Raw genomic sequence first — 8,339 nt, 5'->3', positions numbered from 1 at the left:
TGCACTTCATGTCATTCTTCTGGTTTTTGGTAGTGAAATTTTGAAAAAAATAATCTTAGGATTTTGTTCATGCATACATTGAGATACCCATCTAATTTTCTTGGGCATCTGCTTTATATATTTGAGCCTCATGTCACTTTATATAGTATCATTATGTTCCAACACTGAAACTGCCTAAACATCGACTAATAGAGTATTATTATGGGAAACTATTAATGTTATTTAAGATGAATATACCGATTTATGGTGAACCCTTCTTCTAATATTTTTGCAAAGTTTTTGTAATTTTGTACATTTTATTTTTAGATGAGATAGGTGCGAGAATGGTAGGATTTATTTTCATGATCTTTCCTTTTGTGGGTTTTTTTTACTGATGATGGTGGATTGTTATTCAAAATTAGAATACCTATCCCTATTGTCACTATCCTTTGATATTTAAAATAAAAAATATCATTGCTACCCTCAAGATCGTATGATTTTGTCTTTTATCTCTCTCTACTCTCCAAATCTATAAGCTCCAATATATTTATTTTTTCTCTCTTATCCAAGAATCTCTTTCTAAGTAATCAAGCAGCCGAAGCATGGGTATGATCTGTCACATTACTAATCTACGGAGGTAATCTACATCCAAAGGGATAATAATATCACAATACTAAATGATTTATGATGGTCTTAAAATATATTTTCATCTTTAATTGTAAATTAATGTGATCACTTCCTTGGGAAAGAATTCAATAGTCAATGGACTATAGAAGGCACATAGATTTTCAAGACAAACAAATTTAGAAGTAGACCTTAGTTGTATAGTAATTTTCACCCATATGTCAAAGTGGGATGATTCAAAACTCTTTCTCTCTCTTTCACCCATATGTCAACAAAGGGGGATGATTCAAAACTCTCTCTCTCTCTCTCACTCAGGGTGTGTTTGTTTTTCTAAAAAATTTCTTTTAAAAAGAAATCTTTCTAATTTTTCAAAAGTTCCGCGTTTGAATATATATTATATTTATATTATTATATTATATAATATAGAAATATCTTATATTATACTAAATATTACTATATTATATATATAAATATAGTATATATTTATTATATTACATATATATTATATAATATTTATATTATTGTATTAAATATATTAAATATAAATAATATATTATCATTATATTATATAATATATACATATCTTATATTATATTAATAAATATTATATTATATGTTATATATAATACAAATATATATTAATTAAATGAAAAAATTACATACATATCCGTTATAGTTTGTGTTATTATGGATGTACCGAATAGTTTCCGTTATTACCATTGTGTCTGTGTTTTTTAAGTCAAAACGAACATTTAAAAAAAAAAACGATTTTACCTTTTTTCAGTTGTTGAACAACCGAATTCAATGTATTTTATGTTGTTCAACAACTGAAAATACACCAATTTGAAAATTTACTCTTTTCGATTTCGATTTTGGAGGTGCTCTCTCTCTCTAAACACGCACAACTAACTTAGACTAGCAGGCAACCTCACCTTCTCTCTTCTCTCTCCTCCATCCCACTCACAAAGACCACACAAGTTACAGTCAATTCTCTCTCCTCCATCCCACTCATAGAGACCACACAAGTTACAGTCAATTCTCTCCCTCTAAACCAAACATTGCCTAGAACATGAGGCCAATCTAGGACGATACAGAAGAAATAAGAAACCAATCAATCCGCGAAGACCGTGTAATAAAATTCACAAGGAATCTGAAATATGAATCCTTCTCCCAACCTCAATGGATTATCCATTTTTCTCTCTCTCTCTTGAACACAACCTGCAGGCAAAACACTCAGAAATGCCAATTGGCATCATAAAGCAAGAAAAGCCAAAGCAACCATTGAGCTAGAGAACTAAGCAAGAAAATTAAAGCGGCTCTCTCTCTCTCTAAACAACAAGCACTAAACTAATCCCCCATATCTCTCTTTCTAAACAAGCACAAAACCAATCCTCTCTCTCTCTCTAAAGAAGCACAAAACCAATCCTCTCTCTTTCTCTTACCAAAAGCCTCGAAAATCTCCTTGAGCTTCCCCATGGTGACCTCCTCCGCCAAATTGAACACTAGCGGGCCCTGATTCTCCCCCTATCCGCCCCCTCCCCACCCCGCCCCCACATACTACACCCACATTGCCCTCCAAAATATCACCCCATGCCCTTGACGTTGGCCAACCCCATACCCAAACCATCACCGCATGCCCCTGACCCTGACCCTGACCTTGACCCTGATCCTGGCCAACCCCATCCCCAAACCCTTGCCCCGCCGTAGTCGCCCTATGCCACATAGCAATACGTGCCTGGTGTGCTACATGTTGGGTCTGTATCTCTGTTAGAGGGTGCTGAGCATGCCATAGATCGTAGTAATGCACATCCACCAAACCCTCCCTCATTCTCCATATGCAGTGCCCTCAACGACCCGTAGACCTCCAATTCCTGCCTCAAAGCCGCCTCACTTGCATCGATGGGCACCGAGCTAAGCAGCAGGGTTGTGTGTCGCTCTTTCCCTTGCCAAATGACCACCGGGTGCGTGTCGCTCCTTCCCTTGCCAAATGACCGCCGCCACCGCCCGCCTACCCATAACCAAAGACGGGCATTACATAACTGTAGAGTTATTCAAAAATCGAAAAGCCTAAATTTTCGGTTCTTGAAGAACCGAAATTGATGTATTTTCGGTTGTTGAAAAAAGTAAAATCGTCTTTTAAAAAAACTCCTATTTGACTTGAAAAAGATAGAGACGATGGTATAACGGAAACTATTCGGTACATCCATAATAACGCAAACATAACGGATATGTATGTAATTTTTCCTAATTAAATATATAAAATACATTTTATCATATTACATAAGAGCAATGATCCAATGCAACGGTTGTATCATAGTATAATGCAATGACACTTCTAGAAAACCATATTTGTGGTATTTGTATGACCCCAAATTTTGTACACACACTCTCTTCATCTCAATAATTAATTCCCTAAAAAACAACAGTTCAATTTGAACCCTAGATAACGTCAAAATTAGTCTCCTCCAAAAGCGAATCTAGACCGTTCATTTTGTGAATTTCAAGATGTTAGCCGTTATAAACTCAAAATCATTTTATAATAAAGCCATCCAAAAAAATCAGAAATGAAAAAATCCTTCTAAGCCCTAGATCTAAGCATCTCACAAAAATGAATGGTCTATGTTAATTAAGCTAAAAAAATACTTTCTAGGTTATGCTTTCAATTTTTTCTTTTTTTATGATTGTTCATTAGAATGAAAAGAGTGTGTATTTCAAAATTTGGATCAAACATATGGCCATGAGATGGTTTTTTTAAGATTGTTGCATCATATTACTATACAACGATTGCATGAAATCATTGCCCATTATATAATATTATATATTATATATTATAATTATATTTTTAATATATATTAAATATATTAAATATAATAATATTATATTATTATATATAATTTATATTTATTATATATTATAAGCAAATTCTATTGAATCACTGAAAAATTAAAATTCCATAATTCTATATTTGTTGTGAGATTACTGTAGGGGTTAGAAACACATGTAACATCTATTATATCTTGACCATGAAATTGGCGTGTAATTTTGTTGGTGATTCATTCTCTTCCATACCTTTCTACTATGGATTATGGAAAATCCCAAGACTGTTCCGTGAAAGCCATGGTTAATCCCTCAATTGTGAATTTAGTATTGTGATATCATTATCCCTTAGGATGGAGATTATCAGTAATACAATAGATCATACTCGATGCCTTTGCTGCTTGATTGCTTAGAGAAAGCAAATATGTTGGAGCTTACAGATCATACCCGATGAATAAAATCTTAAGATTTTTTTATGGAAAAAATGTAGAGATATCTCTTTTATATGTATACATATTCTTTTTCTCTCTTTAATTTTGTTATCCTAAAATAACCTTATATTCTATCTCTCTCTTCTCCAAAAGTTAAGAATGCGTTCAACAATCTCTATAAAATTAAGATCCCTTCTTATTTTTGTGACACGTGTCCAATGGTCCATATATGCACTCATAAAACTACTAAAAATTAAAGAATTAGCCCTATACATGCGTACTAACTATATTTATTGATTTTAGTAGCGGATCCCCAAACTCTCAAATCGATTCACGTGTTAGATTTTATTTTTCCTATATTGTCCATAACTTCATTATCAAAATTATTGAACTTCAAGAGAGATGTAAACATCACCTTACTCCAAAAGCTCATCAGTAGATCAAAAGGATGTACTTATCACTCAAACCTGCCTAACTGTGAGACCGACTGGTCTAACAAAGATGAAAGTCGGCCATAGTGATCCGGGAGTCTTGTGTGGTAGGGATCTCAAAAAAATACCTCTCCTCCTCATAGGGCGTTCTACAGCAACTGATTACTTAGTCATTTATTTTAATAGGATCATAGTAACTTAGGCAACTACTCTCTGGAAACAAAACACTTCAAGCTGGAGTTTGAAATACAAGAATAGTACTGCTACTTATGTGTGAGGCTGCTGAAACCAAACGCAAAAAGTAGGCATGGGGATTTCCTTGAATAGATTTATTGATAAATGTCCTCTATTCTATTCATTTGGTCCCCAACATTGGCCAATTGATCTGCTTCCTACTTTCTCTCTTTGTTTGTGTGTTGGAAATTTGCCTCTCAAACCTCCTTTAATTTCTTCAAGTAGCATACTAGTGTCCATGGGATTTTTTGAGACCTTTTATACTATACAATTACAACTGTTGGAGGAAAATGTTTTGGTGCATCCAAGCTCGCGCCTATTACTATGCAGGCTTGGAGATCCGCACCATCCACCAAAACCGGGTCCCGTAAATAGTAGTCCTCCAAAGAAAAAGTAAAATCAACATTACAAATATTTTTTCCAAAAAATATCATTTCTAGTTTTTAAAATTTATTTGTTTTTACAGATTAATAGTCTTCATGTTAAAAATTATAAGACCAGAGCAAGAGTGATGGAGATATGGTCGAGAAGGTGGTGCCTGTAGGTAGGAGGTACCCACCAGACATGTCCTCAACTTCAGGAAATGATCAGATTATTTTATTGGAATGTAAAGGGACTTGGCGATTTAAAAAAGAAATGAGAGACTGTTATTGATTAAAAATGAGAGCCCTGATTTAGTGTTAGTTCAAGAGTCTAAAATCCATAATCCTTGCATTCAACTTGTCAGGTCTATATGGAGAATATGTCCCATACAATTTTGGGTAATTTGGTCCTTATGGGATCCTATTGTTTTGAGTCTTGTTTGGTCTAGGGTGGATCTGTGTGTTTGTGAATGTTAAGACTGGATGTAAATGGATGATGTCCAATGTATATGGGCCGAATGATCCAACACTTTGAAATGAATTTTGGTTTGAATTATGAAAAGTTGGTATGGAATTAAAATTGCAATAGTGTATTGTTGGTGATTTTAATGTTGATTAAATGACCAGAGGAATCTAGTTTGATACATAGATTGGATCCATGTATGAAAAATGTTGCATATAACTGGTAACGGAGCTAAATGATTTTCCATCTGTGGAGCTAAATTTATAACTGGTTATGATCCTATTATGGCAAGGCTAGACAGATTTTTAATGAAACCCAGTTAGCCTAAATATTTCCTTTAGCATCGGTTAGAGCCTTGCCAAAGCTATCATAAAAAAATATTCCTATTGGAAAGTGAATGTTGTTTAAAGAGAAAGTCCTACTTTAAATTTGAAATGTCATGGATTTTGTATAGAGATGTTAATATCTAATTAAAGAGTTCGGAATTGTGAATTTCAAGGATGTTAGGGCTTTATTCTATCTAAGAAGATCCATAAAATAAAAATAAAGTTGATGAGATGGAAGAGGCAAAACTATAAAAATTATAAGATTAAAACTGATGATATTTTGAGCAAGTTTTCTGAGTTAGATAGGAAGCAACATTGATTTGGTATTATTATGAATGTGGATGTCATTCAAAAGAATAAGCTTTATAACGAATTGCATGAACGGTTGCGGGCTGATAAAATATATTAGAGGCATAAGTCTAGAATCAAGTGGTTAAAAAGAGATATGAGTATGGAAGTTTTTTATGCGACTTATAGTGCCATAAGAAGAATCAATAGCCTTTAAGGACTTAAAATACCTGGAATTACATAAGGAGATGTTAAGGGGTGGGAGGATGCCATTGTTAGACATTACCCAGATGCTTTCTTTTCTGATCATGTAACTGTAACTGATTTTAGTGATATTCCCTTTCGAAAACTGCCTAAGGAATGAAGTGTTTGGTTGAAGATACCTTTTTTTGAGGAGGCAATAAAAGATGTCAATTTTAGTTTAGTAGGAGATAGAGCCCTTGGCCCTTATGGTTTTCCTGTGGATTTTAATTACCATTTTTATGACACAGTTAAAGGAGAAGTTTTTAAAATGATAGAAAAGTTTTAGGTTAGATGTGAGGTGAATAAAGCCATTAATTCAACTTTTATTGTTTTAAATCCAAAAAAGGGAGTCATTGAGTCTATTGGAGATATCAGGCCAATAAGTCTACTAATGACTGTGTATAAAATCATTGCTAAATGTTTGATCGAAAGACTAAGAAAGGTTATATCCAAGGTGATTGGTAGACCAAAATCTGCATTTATACATGGGAAGAAAATTATGAACAACATACTACGTGTTTAGGAGTGTATTAACTCAAGAGTTGCTGATAAGATACCAGGCGTGATCGGTAAAGTTAATTTAAAAAAAAACATATGACAAGGTTGAATGGGAAGTCTTTTAAAGACAATGAAAACTATGGGATTTGGCAACAAATCGATAAAATGGAATGAAGTATGCTTATCCTCTACACATTTTTCTATTATAATCAATGGTAATTCAAAAAGATTTTTTAAAGCAACAAGGGTTATTAGATTATTTGTCTCTATCACGACCCCGCCCCCTGTCCCCTACCGTACTTGCTAGAGGGCAACAGAGTGTGGGACCGGGATTAGAGGTAGCGAATGCCACTTAGGTGAGAATGCGCTCAATGCTTTTTAGAAATCATAATCAACGCAAACCACGAAAGAAAGCAAAAACCATACACAAAGGTACAAGAACTAGATAGAAATAAAACCAACTTAAATATATATAGGCACCAAAAATTTTAATTACAATCATGCTCAAGGCTCTACAGGCCCAAACACAAAATACAATACTCTAATGCAAAACAACTATATGGCCACCAACAACAGCCACCTACAGTCAAGATACAGATTTTCTTGCTAAGCCCAAAACTTCAACTGCCAGCCTCCCTCGAGTGCCCAGCGGCCAGCTCTTAGAAACCGTAGGTTATCACTCAACATAGAGAAAGCCAAAGGGGTGAGCTATAAAGCCCAGTAAGCATATCAGCACCATGTATTCCGGCTTATACAATGACATTCATAAACATTGTCCAAAGTTCATGCAGGTGTCACAACATGGAGCCATGTGTCATAATTCTTTATTAGTGGTGGAAGAAGTGTAAAACAAATATCATAAAAAATCACACATCACATGAAGTAACAGTTACCCCATCTTTTCATCAAAATAACAGATTAGAAATTCAAGTGAAGCACGTAGAACATACAGGTAGACACGTAGTGCATGCAGGCAGACATATAGTGCATACAGGCAAACACATAGTGCATACATGCCGTCCTAGGCACCTACTCCCAAAGTAGAAGCCCCATCAATCAGACCAAACCAATCCTATCACTTGGGACTTCTATCCTGAATCAAGAGGAAAGACAATGAAAAATGGATGACCCATTTCGTAAGGTCTTCACACACACATACAATCCCCAGCTTGCTTTGGGGTTTTTGATAGACTGTGGCCTTACAAGATACGACCATCTCTTTATGCCTTTCAGGTGAAAGGGCGTTACACTATCAATGGGTGACCCAATGCGTAGTGCCTATATAGATACGGGGGGTGAGACCCTCCCAGATAATCGCATTCACATCCCGAATCCATTCCTATCATTAGGGTCGGGGCAAGATCTTAACTGCCATCATAACTTTCTTATCAGAATAGATTACACTAGCAACGGGTGACCAGTTGCGTAGTGCCTTATACAAAAGTCTCAGAATCTCATAACACACTACCAATAGGTGACCCATTGCGTAGTGATTCATATCATAGTCACATCATATCATATTCTCACTACCAATGGATGTCCCATTGCGTAGTGGTTCATATCACAGTCCTATTATATCAGAGTATAACTATGTACTTGCATATCTCATAAGAATTCATTCATGCCCAAGCATGTCTTAACAC

At 34.9% G+C, this 8,339-nt stretch overlaps 1 long non-coding RNA gene across 1 annotated transcript; it reads right to left on the bottom strand.

Annotated features, from left to right (window-relative positions):
• Nucleotides 1-1,705: 1,705 nt before the first annotated feature.
• Nucleotides 1,706-2,626, bottom strand: LOC148783231 (uncharacterized). The gene is made up of 2 exons (XR_016050621.1): nucleotides 2,046-2,626; nucleotides 1,706-1,821 (listed from the first exon to the last, which is right to left on the bottom strand). It is a non-coding gene; the product is annotated as an uncharacterized LOC148783231 (long non-coding RNA).
• Between the last annotated feature and the right edge of the window lie 5,713 nt (nucleotides 2,627-8,339).

Source organism: Amborella trichopoda, chromosome 2 (assembly GCF_054954075.1).
Source record: "Amborella trichopoda isolate Santa Cruz 75 chromosome 2, AtrichopodaSantaCruz75HAP2 v2.0, whole genome shotgun sequence".
Taxonomy (NCBI): Eukaryota; Viridiplantae; Streptophyta; class Magnoliopsida; order Amborellales; family Amborellaceae; genus Amborella; species Amborella trichopoda.
This window is presented reverse-complemented; position numbering and strand designations above follow the sequence as displayed.